The 20,733-nt window shown below is 42.9% G+C and overlaps 1 protein-coding gene across 2 annotated transcripts in view; it reads left to right on the top strand.

The window, feature by feature from the left end:
- The first annotated feature begins 396 nt into the window (after positions 1 to 396).
- Positions 397 to 20,733, top strand: part of PLS3 (plastin 3) — an 88,906-nt gene continuing 68,569 nt past the window's right edge. The window contains exon 1 of one of the 2 annotated variants that reach the window (XM_039256077.1): positions 397 to 479. The gene's annotated coding sequence lies outside the window, so the exon portion shown is untranslated. The remainder of the gene's footprint in view (positions 480 to 20,733) is intronic. The other variant, XM_039256078.1, reaches the window with a different exon arrangement.

The following is a 20,733-nucleotide window of genomic DNA, read 5'->3' as shown; positions in this document are numbered from 1 at the left end:
GCACCCTCAGACATAAGTAGGGGCTTGGTGACTTTCAAACTCCCGTTCCCAACATTCACATCTTTACATTGATTACACCCCCCCACCCCCTTTTTGCACATTTCTCTGAGCCTGGCAGTGTGGACTTCTAATCCCTCTTTAGCCGGGGAGAGGGAGAAGCATGCGCGAGGCACCGGTAGGCGCTGCCCGCCGCAGAGTTAAGAGTCCCCATCCCTCCGGGGTGTCCACCCCGGCGACTCCTCTCCCAGCTCCCCACCCAGTTGATGTGACAGGCGCGTGGCCCAATCCCCTTCCAGGTTCCCAGGCCGAGCGCTAGCGCCACCCGAGCCAATGGCGGCGGCCGAGGGGCGGAGGGGGCAGGGCGGGAGGGAGGGAGCGCTGGCTTTAGAACCGCCGCTGCAAAGATTCCGAGAGGCAGAAGTTGTCCGGGAGCGTCGGTCGGAGGCTGTCGGGCCAGATCCGGGACTCTGCGACTTTATGTAAGTGCTTTGTGGGCGCGGGAGGGCACGACGGGAGCGGGTGCCCGGGGCGTGGGCAGGCGTGGGTCCAGGAGAGAGCATCTCCGGGCACGTCTGCAGGAACGTGCCCCGCGCGCGGGGACGCGGGACGGAGAAGGGGCTGCCGAAATTTCAGTCCCAGTGCTCCCCCCCCACCCCCCCGACGCCCAGGCGACCGTTGGCGACCGCGATGGGTGGGAGTGACAGCGGGCCCCAAGACCCGGCGCCGCAAACACGTTTTCTGCTCTGAACCCCGGGAATGGGGCTTTCTCGCTCGTTGCTCTTAACTTGTTGCCTACCTGCGGCTTCGGTCCTGGACGCCAGCCCTTGCCCTCCTCCCCTTCCTCGGCGGCCGCCCTGGAGTGGAGACCCAGCGCCGAACTTCCCTCCGCCGTTCTTCCCCGGCGACTGCCGTCCCCCGCCCCCTCCCGCCCCCTCCCGCCCCGGACTCAGGAAATCCCGGGGCCGGCGGCCCGCGGCGCCTCGGCGGACCTCGCGGGCTCACGCCGGTTCCGGGGCTCCGAGCGGCTGCCTGGGCCCGGGGAGGGAGCGGGGCTGCGGCTGCCGGCCTCCCGCCGGCTCCCCAGGCCAGCGGCGAGAGCGCCGCGATCGCACCGCGTCTCCCCATGAGTAAGCACTTTTTGTCCTTTCAGGAGCACTGCATCGCCGGGCCATTGGGGCAGCACCTTTCGGCTCTCCTCTCCCGCGACCCCGCGCCCTCGGCGTGCCCCCTGCCCGGCTCCTCTGGCTCTGTGGCCGCGAGCGCGCGGTCGGGGCGGCGGCAGCCCGGGACCTCCCGGGGCTCCCTGGGAGAGGCAGAGCGGCGGGGGCAGCGGGAGGGGGTGATGTGCCCTCCCCGCCCCCCACCCCCAGCTGCACTTGCCGCTGTTTACTTTTCTCCACCCGCGGTACTTAAGCGCTCTAATAAGAGACTGGGGGACGCCGACCAACCCCCGCCCCGGGCTTCTCGCCAGTCGCAAAGTTGCTGCCGCCGCCGCGGCTACAGCTCTAGCGTGCGGGCGGCTCCGACGGCCGGGCCCCAGGGCGGGAGACGTTCCCAGGCCGGGAGCTGGAGTGGGGATCAGGCTTTCAGACACTTGCCCGACGCGCTGCTGCTCACGCCTCACCAGATCTGCACACCGTCCCTAGTGGTGCAGGTGGGGCTCGGGGCCGGCTGCGTGGGAGAGCCTCGCCGTTTAGCATCCCACAGACGGGATGCTGGGGGTGCCTGCCCTGCGTCGAGGGAGGGGGTGGAGTGGGGAAGAGAGCCTGGCTGGCCGCCCCGCAGGTAGAAAACGGAAAGCGAAATGACAGACTCCTGAGAGGTAAGCTCTTAACTCCACTCTACCGGTGTCACACTGTGCGTGGGAGCCTCGACGTGATCCTGGAGGTGCAATTTACGGTGAATTCCTGCGCAGTGACCGATGTCCTCCACTTGCTGATGGGCATCACGTGCCCCACGTCTCTGATGCCCCTAGGGTCATGGTCACATGACTTCTTTTGCCTTTAAAACTGGAATGTAATGGCTGAAGCCCATTTTCCAAAAACAACCCGCGACAAAAAAGGAGAGGGCGAGTGTGAACTAGCCTGTACTCCCGGGAGCTCTACTTGGATTTGGATGAGGGGAACAGAAAGGGAATTTGGGGCTCAGATTTTACCCAAAATAAAGACAGGAGCTGTTTTTAAAATAAGGGCTTGGACTGTGTTTATGCTGGGGCTAGGTCTCCCCAGTGGCCTTTCAGTCTACTTGCAGCTTTCCTGAATTCAAAGCACATCTTACTGATTATCTTCTAGGAAAATCGGCCTTCCAATTTACACCCACCTCATCCCTAAACGATACTTTTGAAGCTCTATTCTGTAAGATGCTGTTAAAAAAAATTAGGATTTACCTATATTCCTGGTTCTGGCCTATATTCTAACTGAACTGTTCTCTTTATTAGGCATCTACGTGAAGGTGGTGGATCATTTCTTGACTAAAATTAACCACCAGTTATTTGTGGTTTGGAATTAATTGGATCAGAAATCAAGCACGAAAACTGTGGATTCTAAATTTGATAAGTCTAGCTGGTTGCGTTTTTGCCTGTCAGAATCTGTGGTGGGTTTTTTGTTTTCTTTTTTAAGTCTCTCTGTTTTAAAAAGGTTTGTTTATTTAGAGAGACAGAGCGCAGGCTCATACAAGCAGGGAGGGGCAGAGAGAGAGAGGGAGAGAAAATCCCAAGCAGGCTGCTCGCTGTCAGAGCAGAGCCCAAGGCTGAGGCTCCATCTCACCACCAGGAGATCGTGACCTGAGCCAAAATCAAGAGTGGCAGGCTTGGGGCACCTGGGTGGCTCAGTTGGTTGGGCTCCAGACTTTGGCTCAGGTCACGATCTTGGGGCTCATGAGTAGGACCCCTTCATGGACTCGCTGCTGTCAGCTAAGAGCCTGCTTGGGACCCTCTGTCCCCTTCTTTCTGCCCCTCCCCCACTTGTGCTCTCTCAAAAATAAATAAATCATTAAAAAAGAAAAAAAAGAATGGGAGGCTTAACTGGCTGAGCCACTCAGTACCTTGGCCTTGATGCAGTAATCAGAGGACCCTGAAACAACTCCCGTAATGACCATTACCTGCCCATGTGGCCCAAGTTAAGGCTGCTGTTGGAAAAACGTGGCAGTTCTGATATTCAGAGAATATACCCCAGAGTATAGCAATGGGCAGAGGAAAAAAAAAAAAAGAAGTGCGCAGTGGGCAGAGGAGTCTCTGAGGTCAGGAGTTTAAAAGCTTTCCTTATTTACAAAAATGGATTCAGTTGATACCTATTCAGCCTTGAAACTAGGGCAGCTATAAATGAAACTGGCAACGTTTAAGACGTTTTGGCTTTGTGTGCATTAGCCAAAATAACCCTTTGTCCACTGCGGCAACCTCCGGAATGATCGAGCACTCTCTTTTTTGTGTCCTGCTTGGGTTTCTGAGTCGAAAAGCAAGAACTCCTCTAAAGCATATAGTTCTGACCCCCAGGCTAGCCCTGTGGTGCAGATGAGCCCAGAGTGGATTTAAGCTACACCTGGGTTGTCAGAGTTAACTCTGCTGGTCGATAGAACCCCCTAGTGGAGGTGACGTGATAATAAAATTTTAGGTTGAACTCCTAATAAATATTTAACCCCAAAAGAGAGTACAACTATCCAATGAGGTTAAAGTGGAATAAGCTCTTTTGAAAATATTATTACACCTGGGGCGCCTGCGTAGCTCAGTCGGTTAAGTGTCGGACTCTTGACTGCAGCCCAGGTCGTGATCTCACCGCGGGATCCACCCTGCTGACAGCCAGGTGGGGGGGCGGTGCGCACACACTCTTTCAAAATAAATGAATAAACGTGTAAAAAAAAAAAACTCGTAAAAAAGAAAATATTAACTCATGTCAAAACAGGGTGATCACTAGGCTCTCAGTCTACACAGCATTTCATTTGTCTTCAGATGTGCACTCATTTAAAACCACTGAGGTTTTGTTACTGACTTATTTTGGGGGGGGGATGATTTAATGAGCTCGGGTTTTTATTACAATCGGGGTTGTGAGTCTAATTCTGAACCTCTGTTCGATCTCCCAAGTTATCAACCTCTTTCTTTCCTTGGGGTAGGGAGCCAAATTATGCTCTGCCTTGACTTAGCCCAATCAACACTGAAGTCCAGGGTCTCTAGTCTGATGTCATCATTTACATACCACTGCTAAAAATGTCTAGGCTTATGGCATTTGGGGTGGAAGGATTAATTATAACTGGTAAGTAATATTTTGGTTGAGATTATATCTCTTCTACAAATGGTTACGTGCACATTAGACTCGACTATTTATACTGGCAGAATGTTCGTATCCAGGGCACTATCAGAAAGAAACTAAATGAAATTTTGCTCCTTGGCACACCACATGAGTGTTACTGAAAAGAAGGCGTAGCTCAGCCACGGTGCTTGAGAACTAAAGTGATTTCTTTTTGGTGAAACTGATGGGGGAAAAAGGCAGAACATCCACGTTCCATTATTCCATATTCTGTTTTAGGCATTACTTCTACTTGCCATTCCAAGAAATTTACGGACATGATAGTCTTACCACATAGGATAAAGTCATGAATTTGTTACTGTGTCTTACTGTGTTTCATGTCCCACAGTCTAGGTGAAACGTGACCACTAAACTCTTTGTTGCTGTTCAGTACAGATTCCAAAAGTTGCTGGTAGAAAATTGAAAATCAGCATCTATCCATGCACGACAGCTTGGGTATCTGGCTTTAGAATCATTCCATGTTTGCTCATATAATTTTTCTTTTGGTTAAAAGTAATCCAGAGAGGGGAAAATTTGATCTGTGAAACGAATAAAACACAGTTTAGAAGAAAATAGCTAGATCATGTTTTGAGCCTGTGCAATTATTCTAGAGAGCGATATACCATATAACACACGTTCCCTGTGTCGGAGATTTCAAAACCTTTTCGGATACATTACAGTGTTGGAAACTATTTTAGATGCCAATGGTCAGGACTAGCTGTTTTTAGTTATGATACAGCTTTGGTTATAGTTATGGCTTCAAAATATAAACTGTCTAATCCTGAAATGTCAGTCTCAGAAGGTCATAATTCCCGGGCCAACTTACTGTAGTTATAAAGGTGGGGCAGTGTCAAAAAAAATACAGTGTGTTTAATAATATGTAATTTGCCTTAATCTTAGCACTTGAAAGACAACTGTCAGTATAAAATGTTTTCGAGAGGAAAAAACAATGCCTTTAAATGAAAATTAAAATCCTAGAGGGAAAGTATATTGGCCTTAGCTTCAGAAGAACTCAATTCTAGACATTGCTCTGCTACTGACTGATAGTTTAACCTTGAGAACATCACTTAAACTTATATCGCTAACTAACACTGAATACATTATGCATTTTCTCATTTATACAGCTGAGAGCGTGACTTGAGGTTTTTGGTTTGCTGGGATTTTTTTCCCCAAATATTTATAGCCTGGCCTATTTCAGTGATATTAGTTGATTAAAAAAAAAATTGAATGCACCTGTATGGAACCACGCTAAAATATCTTGTTGGCAGACCAGCAGCTATTCAGGAAGATGATCACCATGACTAATGTCAGTTCTTTAAAATACAGGGGTACCATTAGTATTATTGCTTAACAACGATTTTGGTGCATTAGACCTACCGATTTTACATTACAAGAAAGCTTCATTTTTCTTAATGGTCCGGACATTTGTTTGATGGTAAGGAGATAGTGTTGTCTATCGGAAAAGGCACTGAGCATGGAATGCAAGGGCTTTTTGCCCTCTACAGTTTGGACATAGAGGCCATTGGAGGTAAATCAGGCAAGTTCTCTGTGTTCATGTTTGGGATTTTACTTCATTAAGCCATTTGTTTCCAATCTGTATATTTCTCAGGCGCGCTGAAAGCATAAGTTAGCTATGGATAAGTGAGCCTTGGCTCTTGAGCAGACAGGTGCTGTATAAAATCAAAGTACTGTGCTAGTGTATCATTGAAACACTTAAAACGTCAACAAAGGTTTACAGAAATGGTAGAATCCTTACCACTGAAGTCTTGCCCCATTTTTACTTCTCCAGCCCTCCGATTTTACAAGCGAAGGACAAATAAAGCCAGACATAATACAATGAAAAACAAGAGAAATGGTTAATAACAAAAGAATAAAAACCTCTATGTAATACTTTCTTATATGTTTTTTTCCTCTCAAATGTGTCCAGGCAGCCTTTTAAAGCCATTAATGTGATGGGGTTCCCCGACCCCTGCCTTCCTTCTCAAGTAACTACTGAACAGTATTTTAGTGTTTGTTGGTAATCATTACCGAATCCTTTGGCTTATCCTACTTCATTCTTAGTTTTGTGACCGTGGGAGGTCTTGTGTGAAACTGCCCAGTGAGAAAGCAAGTCCTTCTCCTTAAGCAAGTGCCCTTTAAAGGAGTACAGGTTTGGAAAAGCTCCTAATGGAGGAGATAATCTGTATATTTAAGTGGAATGCCATCATTAACACCGAAAAGATGAGTAGTTAGGTAGATCTGCATTTGAGAAGCCTGTTGGGTAGCTGGCTTCTGAGGCGTCCTTTCCACCTCCCACCCTTAAAACTATTAACATGGAATTAATTTCCAGTGTTTCTTGTCCTGTTGCCAGTTATATGATGGGTCATTAACTCTTGTCATTCTTTGCGTTGTCGTGCATTTTTATTTTGTTGGTTCAAATTGTTACTATTTATTAAATTCCAGTATAAGTAAAATGCAGTGTTGATACTAGTTTTGTAGCGATTCAACAATCCTGAGGGCAGCACCAGAAATGGACTCTTAATCCCTTTTGTCTATTTCACCCATCACCCCCCCCTTCCCCTGTAGCAACCACCAGTCTCTACCTTTAAGAGACTTTTTTTTCTTGTTCATTTGTTTGTACATTTCACACATGAATGGAATCATGTGGTATTTGATAGTATTTGTCAAAATATTGTTGGTAAAGTGATAGTACTTAATTAAAATGAAATAAGCAAAAGGCCCGGAGTTAAAGTCTTTTGAAATAACCAGGTACCATGTGACTAGTTCTGAAGAGTGGGTTCTTTTTGCTACTAGAAGTCAATTTCTTTTATAAAGTCTTATCTCTTATTTCTACTATCTCTGGTTTAAAAGATTCACTAGCAAATTATTTTTCGTAATCTTGTAACCTGTTTATTGAAACTTCCAACTCTGATTCTTCTAAGCTGTATATATATATATGCTCTAATTACATAGTATTGCACTCAGATTAACAATCTGTAATTGACACTGAATCTGTAATTGACACTATCTTTCACTGACTAGTGTAATTTTTTCAGCTTCTTTTCCTGTGTTTTGTAACTAGCTATGTATTCCCATTTTTGTCATTTCTTAATCATTGTTTTTGATATTTTGGTGCTTGTATTTCAGATGAGAGAGAATTACCGTTAGAGACTGCAAAGTGTTTTCTAGAACTGCGAATGATAGGAAATGCTATAATAGTCCACATGTATGATTTAATATACTGAAAAAGTATCTTAAGCAGTGCATACTTAAAATGTTTTTAATTATTTTGGGGTAGAAAATACAAAGTCACTGTAAAAATGTTAGAGGAAACTATAAGAGGATTTATAAAAGAGAAAATAAAAATTACTCATAATCAAACCACCTGTTCATATTTTTTATCTTTTTCCAGAGTAGAAAGAAAGATATTTTTTTCTTTTAAAATTTTGATTTAAATTCTAGTTAGTTACCATGCAGTGCAATACTGGTTTTGGGAGTAGGATTCAGTGATTCATCACTTAGACAACATCCAGCGCTCATCACAAGTGCCCTCAGTACCCATCACCCATCTAGCCCATCCCTTACCCAGAAAGTTCAATATTTTAAAAATTGGGATCATACTGTGTATACAGTTTGTATTCTGTTCTTTTCACTTACCATATTATGAACATGTTTTCACGTAATCAAATATTTTTTAAAAATTTTAAAATCACTATGATCTTCCACATAATGGGTATCTCATCATGTCACTAATTCCAGGTCGCTGCAAGTTTATGTTGCTTCCATATCTTACAGATAATGCTTCAGTGAACATCCTTGGGCCCAAACCATTTTTGCAACTCTGGTTATTTCTTTGACATAAATATTTAGAAGAGAAATCGCAAAGATTTTTGTTTTTGAAGATAAAGTCCTTTGACAATCCCTGAAACTTAAACATTGGCTTAAGCAAAACAGAGCCTTGATTGCAAACAGTGGTATTCAAAAAAAAAAAAAAAAAAAGGCTGTTCTTTATATAGTCTATGGTATTTGACTCTAAACTGAAGCTGGTTTAGGTAAAGTATATGTCTCAGAAATATTTTGGTTTCCTCTGATCTACTTAACAGGTGCAAAGCAGGATGAAGGAGAATCTCACGTGGGGTGTACAATCATAGGAAGTTCTATTTTTTCAAACGGAACTGTTAATGGGGGAGGGGAGACAGGTTTGTTTTTAAGTTGCCTTTAGATTTCAGGTTGTTGTTAAACTCAGTTCAAGTATACAGAGCTTATTTGTGACCCTGAACCTTCGGTATCCTAAAGGAACTTTTAATCTTGGAGTTGGTAACAGGACTGTTTGTCCATAGGCTTTTTTTTTTTGGTCTCAGGCTGTTGGTCCCTTAAATGACCATGACGTCACTCAATAAATTCAAAGTTTTATATTCCTTTCATAAGCAGAGCTCTAACTGGTAGGAATTCTGATGCTGCCACTTAATTTGCACCCAGATTCAGTGTGTGGTGACTCCCCAAATTACGAATACTCGACTTAACCAATATTTTGTATATTTTTTTTCTCTCTCTCTCTCAAAAAAATCAACATTGGGGAGGCTGGGTGGCTCAGTCAGTTAAGCGTCCGACTTTGGCTCAGGTCATGATCTCGCAATTCGGGAGTTCGAGCCCCACATCGGGCTCTGTGCTGACAGCTCAGAGCCTGGAGCCTGCTTCAGATTCTGTGTCTCCCTCTCTCTCTCTGCTCCTCTCCTGCTCCTTCTCTGTCTCTCTGTCTCTCTCTAAAAAATAAACATCTTAAAAATTAAAAAAAAATAAACATTAAAAAAATTTTAAAAAGGGGAGGGCACCTGGGTGGCTCAGTCGGTTAAGTATCTGACTTTGGCTCAGGTCATGATCTCATGGCTCCTGAGTTTGAGCCCCACATCAGACTCTCTGCACTTGGGATCCTCTGTCTCTCTCACTCTCTCTCTCTCTTCCTCTACCCCTCACGCTCTTACTCTCAAAAATAAACATTAAAAAATTGAAGAAAGCTAATATTTTGTATATGTGAATGGCTCATAGTTACATACACTGCATGCCCCTCTCTAAAGGTATCTCATGCTGTTACTCAGACCCTCCCCTAATGTTTTTCTCCTCCAAGTTCAGCAGCCTCCCTAAGGGCCAGGTGGGTCTGAGCATAGCATGATGACCTGGAAGTGATGGGGAACATGAGTCTGACCTGACAACTCATTCCTACCACCTCTTTTGTTTTTTTCTTTGCAGAAAGAGCCTCTAGAACTACGTTTTATAGTCAGGATGGGTTTTAGCATGAAATATGGGTTCCAAGAGCTCTGCTATTTTACGCAACTCTCTACTATTTTACGCAAATCTCTGCTATTTTATAACTCTGTGACATGGGGGAAGTTTTTAGCCTCTCTAAATTTTTGTTTAACATTTATTTATTTTTGAGAGACAGAGAGAGGCAGAGCACGAGCAGAGGAGGAGCAGAGAGAGAGGGAGACAGAGAATCCGAAGCAGGCTCCAGACTCTGAGCTGTTTGTCAGCACAGAGCCTGATATGGGGCTTGAACTCACAAACCATGAGATCGTGGCCTGAGCTGAAGTCGGAGGCTCAACCAACTGAGCCAAGTTTTTAGCCACTCTAAACCTCAGTTTCACCATCTACAAAATGGGCTAATACCACTTGTTTTCAGTGTTGTCCATAAAATCAAATGAGAACACTTGTAAAGAAACTAGCAGATAGTAGGTGCTCAATAAACATTCCCCTTTTACAGGTCAATGAATGTTGCTTTAGGTGATCTTGTCAGATATCTATGTCTACCTGTTCGTCTTCCTCTAATTCAAACAATTTTTCCTTAAGTATTACCATTCAAGATAAATAAGGGAGTTTATCTTCTCTGCTGTATTTAATGGCATTGCAAAAACACTGCTTTCTGTTGCTTTTTATTGTATATAGGGAAGATTTTAACAATGTTATAGGTTGAAGAAGATTCTTGACTGAAGCTAGGAAACCTGTATGCCATTTAATTTATCCTTTTGTGAGGATATGCCGTCCAGCAGTTTAAAGAATTCGCCCTCAAAGGAAACATTGGAAACATGACTCTATTCATACGTTACAGAGACCATTATGAACTTATTGCTACCACCAAATAAAATTAGATCAAGAGAAAAGGTAATAATAGGTAATGCTGATGATTGACTAGAGGCAGAGGGAAAAAATGTCTCAAAGCCTGGAGTGCTATTACAGTAAGACAAATAGACATGTGAATGTTAAAAAGTTTACCTTCATAAAAGTATGAGAAAAGAGAAGATAAACCAGTAAAAAAAATTCAAGTGCTAGGGAAGGCAGAGGGTTAGAAATTAAATCAACTTCTTTCCAAAAGGACATGTGGCCTTTCGAAATGGGTGACTCTGAAAGGAATTAATCTTCAATTTATGATGCCCCTTCTTTCCTGTGGTGGAAGTTTTCAAAAGCAAAAACCAGGAAATGATGACGGACACTGACACATTCAACAAATATTTTGAGCAGTTTGTGGGTCTCCAGTTTAAAGCTACAGTTGAATCGTTTTAACAAGTGGCTACGAAGAATCAAAGTTGTGTATTTCATCTAAGGATAATTAAAAAACAAATCCAGCCTAATGGCCATGACTGTAGATAGGTTTACGTGTTTAAAAATATAAGCTAACCCATACATTTTATGCCTGACCCTACATCAAAGTGTTCCGGGATTTGTTGGCTCTCTGACCAAAAAAAAAAAAAAAAAAAAAAAAGCAAGCTAGGATATATTTATAGGTGCAAGCCAAAGATGGGAAACTACCCTAACCAGAGATTTGTGTTAAGAGGAAGGGACGGATGGAGCGCCTGATTGGCTCAGTTGGTTAAGCGTCTGACTCTTGGTTTTGGCTCAGGTCACTTTGTGAGCTAGAGCCCTGCAACGGGCAGCGCCGCTTGGGATTCTTTCTCTTTCTCTCGTTCTCTCTCTCTGCCCCTCCCCCAACTCGTTCTCTCTGCCTCTCAGATAAATAAATGATCTTTAAAAAATTAAAAAAAAGAAGAAAGGGAGGATGACATGGCAAGTCTGGTACCTTGAAATAACGTAAGCATCACATAAAAGAAGGCCTATAGGCCATTTCTAAATGGATGTAAACCCAGGAAAACTCTAAAAGGTGCCCCACGTTCTCAAGGCTATATCGAGAAGTACAAACTATGAATAAAGTACTAGTTGACCAGGGATAGTAACATCATATGCCTTCATGTGTCTGTGGGGTGCCGTGGCCACAAAGGTGGATAAGATACACAAAATATTGGACTTCATGAAACCTAAAAATATTCTTACATGTAGAAAATGGGGGCACCTGGGTGGCTCAGTCAGTTGCGTGTCCGACTCTTGGTTTCAGCTCAAGTCATGATCTCACAGTTCGTGGGATCGAGCTCTGTGTCTGGCTGTGCGCTGACTGTTCGGAGCCTGTTTGGGATTCTCTCTCTCCCCGCCCCTCCCTTGCCCTCGCTCTGCCTCAAAATAAATAAATAAACATTAAAAAAGAACAGAGAAAAGAAGATGAACTTAAAATGGCCCTTTTTCTCAACATAAAATATTCCTAAATTTAAACCTTGTGTGAACAAAGACATTCGTTTATAACTCAATGTAATCAAATCTAAACTAAGAACAAATCGAATTTAAACATTGTTATTTCTTTGCAATAATTATTGCATCCTAAAAAAAAAGTGCCCACTATGAGTTAATTTGATTTAAATAGAACATTGCTCAGCCTATAAATGAAGGTCAGCAGACAGCAGTGCCTTGGAATAAAATAGCCCTTTGGCAAGAAAATGAACCACACCCCATTTCGTTTGTACAAAAATAAAATTCTTTCCAGCTTTACTAAATTGTAGATGTTGTGCATGTAGTTCTGCAGTAGCTCTTTCTGCAGCTGTGGAAATAGCCATGTCTGCGGAAGCCCTAAGAAACATCGATGAGCCATTATTCATACACGCGCTTCTCGTACTTTCTGAGGCACAGCGCTCTGGTTAGTTTTACCTGACTCCGGGACAGTAGCAAGTAACTAACTCCTCCTCAGTTTCCTGCCTTGAACTTCTTGATTGTCACAGGCTTTAAAGTGAGCAGGAAAAGCCAGCATTCCAAGCCTCCTCGTTGTTTCATTTTGGTGGGAGAGCATCGGACGCTCGATGTACTGTGCTCGATGCACCATGGAAAGAACGGTTCTTCTAGGGAGAAAGGGAAGGAAACCCCGAGGGGGAAGCTCCATGCTTCGGGCTCTTTCCCTGGGCCTGGCACAAGGCAGGTCTCCATATACACATTTGAAGGAGTGAAAAATAAATGGCTATGAATGGCCTTTGCTGATAACGATTATGAAAACTTAATCAGCAAATTAGTAACCTACAAAGCACACGCAATAAACTATGTAATGACGTGAACCTATAAGAAGACTAAGCAAATGGTTTCCTTGGTTTTCTTTCTGTTTTAAATAAATGGTCAGGAGAGAATGTTATGGATAGTACCTGCATTGTGATAACTGCTTCATTTCAGAATCAAAGAGGAAATTGGGACATATATATATATATGTATATATATATATATGTAAGTATATATAAAACATATACTTACATATACATATATATTATTTTTTGAAGCAGTTTTATTGAGTAAAGTGTACAGTTTCAGTGAATTTTAATATATTGAGATACAAATATCACCGTAGTCCATTCTCAATATTTTCATCACCTGAGAAAGAAATCTCATACTTTTCTTCTTGAGAGAGACTGAATTTTTTTTCTTTTTAGAGAGCATGAGCAGGGAACAGGACCAGATAGAGAATCTTAAGCAGGCTCCACACTCAGTGCAGAACCCGACTGTGGGTCTCAGTGTCATGAACCATGAGGGTCATGCCCTTTAGCCAACTGAGCCACCCAGGTGCCCCTGAAGATATTATTTTTATTTTTTAAATGTTTATTTATTTTGAGAGAGAGAGTCCCAGGGAGGTTCTGCGCTGTCCACCCAGCGCCCTGTGTGGGGCTCGAACCCAGGAACCATGAGATCATGACCTGAGCCAAAATCAAGAGGCGGAGGCTTAACCAACTGAGCCACCAAGTGCCCCATTTTTCTTTTTCTTTCTTTAAAATTAGTTATTTCTTTTTATTATTTGAGGGAGAACAAGAGAGAGGGACAGAGGGAGAGAGAATCATAAGCAGGCTCCATGCTGAGCATGGGGCTCGATCCCACAACCCTAGGATCCTGCCCTTAGCCAAAATCAAGCACAACCGACTAAGCCACCCAGGCATCCTGAAACCCCATACTCTTAAGCTCTCACTCTCCCCAACCCCCTACCTCCTCAACCCCCCACCTCCCCACCCTTAAGTAACTACTAGTCTACGTTCTGTTTTTATAAGTTTCTCCGTTCTGGACTTTCATATGAATGGAACATATAGCTACATGGTCTTTTGTGACTGGTTTGGTTCCCTTAGCATAGAGTTTTCAAGGTTCATTCACACTATAGCATGTATCAGTACCTCATTCCTTTTTGTGGCCGAATAATACTCCATTGTATAGATGTACCACAGTTTGTTTGTCCATTTATCTGTTGAGAGACATGTGGGTTGTTTCTACTTTTTGGTTATTAGGAATAATGGACAATGTTAATATTAAATGTCGGGGCGCCTGGGTGGCTCAGTCGGTTAAGCGTCCGACTTTGGCTCAGGTCATGATCTCACGGTTCATGAGTTTGAGCCCTGAGTCGGGCTCTGTGCTGACAGCTCAGAGCCTGGAGCCTGCTTTGGATTCTGTGTCTTCTCTTTCTGCCCCCTCCCCTGCACATGCTCTCTCTCTCTCTCTCTGTCTCTGTCTCTCTCTCTGTCTCTCAAAAATTAATAAACATTTAAAAAAATTAAAAAATATTAAATGTCTAACCACAGGTCAGCTAATGAGGTCGAGGTGGTATTGACAAGATGACATTTCATTTATTCCAACTCTGCTGTTATGGTAACTCTGCTTTGGCTAAATAGCTAATTGTTGGTTTCCTAATGTTGAGTAGCTTATTATCAACTTGTTCCTAATTCTTTTTTCCCTAGTAGTATTTTTAAAATTTATTTTGAGAGAGAGTGTGTGTATGCATGAGTGGGAGAGGGGGGGAGAGAGAATCCCAAGCAGGCTCCATGCTGTCAGCCACGGAGACAGACTCGGGGCTCAACCCCACAAACCACAAGATCATGACCTGAGCTGAAACCAGGAGTGGGACACTTCATGGACTCAGCCATCCAGGTCCCACTCCTTAGTAATATTTTTACGTGAATACCTGAAAGCCTATAAAAATTGTGTAATCACCTTTGCTAAAACTTATTATAATAAGTGCATACAAAATTTCTTGTTTGTACACATTTATTGAACACCTATTAAGTATTAAATATTAAGTCGTGCACAATTAAATGTTAAATGCTTTGAAACATAATGGTTTCAGTTGAGCTGGAGCATTATTGAGCACATCTAATATTTTTATTTATTTTGGAAGTTTATTTTGAGAGAGAGAGAGAGAGAGAGCGCACACGGCACAATCAGAGGAAGGGCAGAGAGCAGACAGTCTCAAGAAGGCTCCCCCCGTCAGGGCTCAACTCAGAGCTTGATCTCACATGATATAATGGCCTAAGCCAAAATCAAGAGTATGACGCTTGGGGTGGCTGGCCTGCTCAGTCCGTTGAGCGTCCGACTCCGTGTCAGGTCATGATGTCACGGTTCGTGAGTTCAAACCCCGTGTCGGGCTCTGTGCTGACAACAGAGCCTGCTTTGGATCCTCTGTCCCCCTGTCTCTCTGCCCCTCCCCTGCTTGCTGGCTTGCTCTCTCTCTCTCTCTCAAAAATAAACATTAAAAAAAAAGAGTATGACGCTTAACCAACTGAACCACCGAGGTGCCCCTAATGTATTTATTTTTTAACTTACTTCTCAAATATGAAACATATTCACAAAATAAAATTCAAAAGTTATAAAGTGACATAAAGAAAAGAAAATGTGCCTCCTGTCCCTGACCCCAGTCTCCCATTTCCTTTTCCAGGAGGTGACCGTTTGAGCTAGTTTCCTGTGTATCCATCCAGAAATAATATTGAGGGCATTTTATTTATTTATTTATTTACTTATTTACTTATTTATGTGTTTATTTATTTGAGAGAGAGAGAGGCAGAGGGAGAAGGAGAGAGAGAATCCCAAGCAGGCTTTGCCCGGTCAGTGAAGAGCCCATCACGGGGCTCAAACTCCCAAACCGTGAGATCATGACCTGAGCTGAAATCGAGAGTTGAACACTTAACCCACCGAGCCCCCCAAGCGCCCCAATACTGAGTACATTTAACATTTGACATCTTCAGAAGAGCTTGGGGTTTTACATTTAAGACGTGTGATGTTAGGGTTCAAGGATTCTTTACCTTTTGACTTAAACATGAGAATGAGAGGTTATCAAAGGATGATAAAAAGACTCCCCTTCAGTTTCAGATCAGAAAGGTTCTTTCTAGCACCCTGACCACCCCAGATTCACTTGCGTGGCATCAGGTCAACATAGCTAATGATACCTGGAGACCACTTCTGCCATTATGTTCTGGATTCAACCCACAGAGAAGGTCTGGGACCCAGACTCTTTACTCCATTATGGGCACTGAGTAAGAAAAGTCATCCCTGGGAAGGAGAGTTGTGCTTCAGTCAAGAAACGATATCGTTTCCAGGAGAGCCATTTGGAACTTCCTATATAATTACTTAATTCACTTAACAGGCCTTTATTAATTGTCAACACGTGCCAGGCACTGGTATCACCAAGATAAATTAAAAAAAATATGCCACCTAATTTGTTGCTCTTCTCACTTTAAATGTAAACCCCACATCCAGAATCCAGCGTTGTTTACGAGGAAAGCCATTTCCTCTCTGAATTAGCTAATACTAAATGGTGTTTTCTTTCAGATGTTAACAAAATGGCGGACGCCAAGTCATTAGTGTTGGCATGAACTTGTGGAGACGCACTTCACCTTCAACTTAAGCAGCTTGGTTTAACTGGACCAGCTCTTCCATAGCTAATGGGACTCTGTTAGCAATAGCTTTAGAGTGGTAAATTATTTTTCTAGGCCCTATATTCAGGCCAGATGACTCTTTCGCTAACAAAACTACAGTCCCAATTACCGATCTTAAAGAGTTTCTTATATAATGCATCCAAAGGATTTTGAAAACTCTAATGCCAATATATAGTGGATATACGTTATAGGACTTATCACTCTTGATTTCTCTTAAACTGGATTTTATCAATCTTGGAGAGCCAGTATTTCCTCTTTGTTTTACTCCTCACACACACAAAAATTCCACTTCATGTATTTACTCAAAGATTTACTGAGTGCCTTCTACAGATCGGATACTACACTAAAACAGACAAAAATTACCATCGTTAGGAGGTGTGCATCCTACTAGGGAGAGAGAAAAAATAAACGGTGTTATAATGTATTCGATGGGAATGTGTTCTGAAGAAAATTACAGGAGGATTAAGTTATAGGGACTGGGAAGAGGGGCATTACTATTTCCAAATCGTGTGGTCACAACAGGCTTCACTAAAAGGAAGATATTTGAGGCAAGACATAGGGGAGACCAGGCTAAGGTGGTTAAGCGCCCAGCTCTTGGTTTCGGCTCAGGTCATGATCTCGTGGTTTGGGAGATCGAGCCCGAGCCCCACATTAGGCTCTGCATTTACAGAGCGGAAACTGCTTGGGGTTCGCTTCTCTCTCTCCCTGCCCCTGCCCTTGCACCCCTCAAAATAAATGAACTTTTAAAAAAAGACATGAAGGAGACCAAGGAGTGGATCACATGAATATCTGGGGGAAAGTGGCACTTAAGTAAAAATTTCCAATAACAGGTACCTAATTTATAATGCATTGAGGTGTTTTCACCCTGAAATTCTCCTTTATTTCAGCTTTGTGTTTTGGAAAGATATTCAGATGGAGTCATGAATTGACTGTCCATGCTAAGGCTACTATGTTAATGGTTATGTCAATAATGTTTTGGGAAGATTAGTGGGAATCATGTTGAAAACAGAATATGGGGGACACCTGGGTGGCTCAGTTGGTTTAGCATTGGAGTCTTTTTTTAAAAAAATTTTAATGTTTATTTATTTTTGGTCGAGAGAGCGACAGCATGCGAACAGGGGAGGGGCAGAGAGAGAAGGAGACACAGAATCCGAAGCAGGCTCAAAGCCACCGGACCCTTGATTTCAGCTCAGGTCATGACATCAGGGTCATGAGATCATGAGATCCAGCCCCAAGTCGGGCTCCATGCTGATTCTCTCACTCCCTCTTTTTCTGCCCTTCCCCTGCTCGCTCGCTCTCTCTCTCTCTCTCTCAAAATAAATACATATTTTTTTAAAAAAATTATAAAGACAGAATATGGAATTATTGCGAGTAGATTTTCTTCTCTTTTCTTATCAATTTAATTATACTATATTCTGTGTTTAAGTCTTAATTAGATTTTTTTTTAAATTTTACTTTGCTGTAATCGTACACATGTACTTATAAGAAATAACCTGGAGAGATCTTGTGTACCCTTCACCCGGTTTCCCCCAGTGATAACCTCTTGCAAGACCATAGTGCAGTATCAAAGCCAAGGTGTTGATATTGATACAGGCAAGATGCAGAAGAGTTCCGTCACTGCTAGACTTCTTTTTGTTACCCTGTTATAACAGCACATACCTCCTCCTCCCTCTGCCATCTCTACCCCCGATAACCATTGATCTGTTCTTGTTTTTCTGTGATTTTGTCATTTCAAAAATATTCAAAATATTCAAAAATATTATATAAATATGAAATCACAGAGTATGTAACATCTTGGGGTTGTTGTTGTTTTTTTTTCTAAATGTTTTATTTATTTCTAGAAGAGAGAGAGAGAGAGAGAGACAGTGTGAGCAGGGGAGGGTCAGAGAGAGAGGGAGTCACAGACTGAAACAGGCTCCAGGCTCTGAGCTGGCAGTCAGCACAGAGCCTGACGCGGGGCTCGAACCCACGAACCGCGAGATCATGACCTAAGCGAAAGTCGGACGCTTAACCGACTAAGCCATCCAGGCATTCCTGTTGTTTTTTTTTTCAATCAGCATAAATTCTCCAGAGACTCACCCAAGCTGTGGACATCAACACTCGCTTCCTTTTTTAGTGCTGAGTAGTGTTCCATGGTGTAGATATTTGGGCCAGTTCTGTTTTTGGCTACTACGCATAAAGCTGCCGTAAACACTTGTGTACAAGTTGTTGTGTGAATGTAAGTTTTTGTGTCTCTAGGATTAATGTCCAGAAAATGCAATTGCCGGGTTGTAGGAGAGTTGCGTGTTTAGTTTTGTAAGAAACTGCCCAAATGTTTTTCCAGAGGGACTGTGCCATTTAGTCTCCCACCAGCAACATGTGAGTGAAGCAGTTTTTCCACATCCTTGCCAGCATTTGGTATTGTCACTGTTTTTTTAATTTTAGCTATTCTGATAGGTAGTCACGTCTCCTTGTGTTCTCATTTTGCATTTCCCAGTGGTTAATGATGTGGGGCATCTTGTTATGTGTTTATTTCCTATCTGCATATCCCCTTTGGTGTAATATCTGTTCATGTTTTTGCTTATTTTTCTAACTGGATATTTTATTTTTATTTTTTTAAAGTTTATTCATTTTTGAGAGAGAGAGAGAGCATGCAACAGGAGAGGCACAGAGAGTGAGGGAGACACAGAATCTGAAATAGGCTCCAAGCTCTGAGCTGTCGGCACAGAGCCTGACACGGGGCTCGAACCCATGGACCATGAGATCATGACCTGAGCCGAAGTCAGACGCCCAACTGACTGAGCCACCCAGATGCCCCTCTAACTGGATATTTTAAATGTTGAGTTTTGAGAGGTCTTTATATATTCTGGATAATAGTCCTTTGTCTGATAATGTGGTATACAACTATTTTCTCTTAGTTCATAACTTCTCTTTCCATCCTCTGATCCAAGGTCTTTCACAGACCAAAGGTATTTATTTTGATGAGGCCAAATTTATCACTATTTCTTTTTATGGATTGTCTCTTTGATGTCCTACCTGACACCTCTTCACCAAACATGGTTCCTGAAGAGTTTTTCAAATTTGTTTCCTAATGTTCTGTGGTATTATGTTTCACATTTAAGCCTGTGATTCATTTTGAGTTATTTTTTTTATTTTTTTTGTTAATGTTTATTTATTTTTGAGACAGAGAAGCAGTGCAAGTAGGGGAGGAGCAGAGAGAGAGGGAGACCCAGAATCTGAAGCAGGCTCCAGGCTCTGAGCTGTCAGCCCAGAGCCTGATGCGGGGCTCAAACTCACGAGCTGTGAGATCATGACCTGAGCCCGAGTTATCAGTTAATGGACAGAATTTTTTAAGATCCGCCCCCCCCGCCATCCCTCCTGCCTCATTAGGTTTTTGTATACAAGATTCCTAAACCTATTGTCCTGCCTTACGGAAGTTATGGTTTACCTCTCCTGTTGTTTTACAAATACATTTCCTCAGATAGCAAAATAGGATATGCCATTAAAGCATTGGGATTTAGGGTATTGCTGCTTGGGTCATGCTTATTACTCACGAATAGTAAATCAAAAGTCTTTTTTCTTAAATTTTTAATGTTTTTAAATTTTTTTTCGAGAGAGAGAGAGAGACAGTGTGAACAGGGGAGGGTCAGAGAGAGAGAGGGAGACACAGAATCCGAAACAGGCTCCAGGCTCCGAGCTGGCTGTCAGCACAGAGCCCGACGCGGGGCTCAAACCCACAAGCCGTGAGATCATGACCTGAGCTGAAGCCGGACGTTTCCGACTGAGCCATCCAGGCGCCCCAATCAAAAGTCTTAAATGGAAACATCTGTGCATTCTCATGCTTTGATCTTTGATTCTGCAAAAGAAAATCTTAAATGTTACAAAAAGAATCTGGTAAACCTCTTAGGGTAAGTAAGACACTTGGAAACTTACTCTTAGGTGTAAAAAAAAAGAGGCCCTGTTCAATTGATTAGGGCTTAAGAAGAATGGGAGCGAAAATGTCACCTTGTTGCTTTTGGGTGAGGGAAAGTGAATGACGTCATGCTTTCATTTCTGTCTTGCTTTCTCAAGATAAAGCTTTTCCATGCTTCTTTCTCCTTAATGATTCAGGGTGGAGGCACAAAAGAAAAAAAACAACAAAAACCCAAACCTCTGGCTATCTTTCCTGTCCTGTCCTGTGTATATTCTAGATTGGCTTTTATTGCTTTAACAAAATAGATCACTGGTGGCCTATAACATTAGGAATGTGGTATTCAGTGGATAGGCTTTAGAAAGCAGGACTTTAAAAAGCACAGTCCAATTCTACTATCTTAAATACAGTGAGCACAATTACTTCTCAATGATGAAAACTTCCCTAAGTTAGAGCCTATGGCTCACAGTTTTAGTGTAATCATTAAGTGAAGGTTACTACCGCTAATATCAACCATCCATCGTTTCTTCCCCCGCCTACACCTAAC

Source organism: Hyaena hyaena, unplaced genomic scaffold, assembly GCF_003009895.1.
Source record: "Hyaena hyaena isolate Hyena2069 unplaced genomic scaffold, ASM300989v1 scaffold_556, whole genome shotgun sequence".
Lineage (NCBI taxonomy): Eukaryota > Metazoa > Chordata > Mammalia > Carnivora > Hyaenidae > Hyaena > Hyaena hyaena.
Note: the sequence above shows the minus strand (reverse complement) of the source record. Positions and strands in the feature narration are given on the sequence as shown.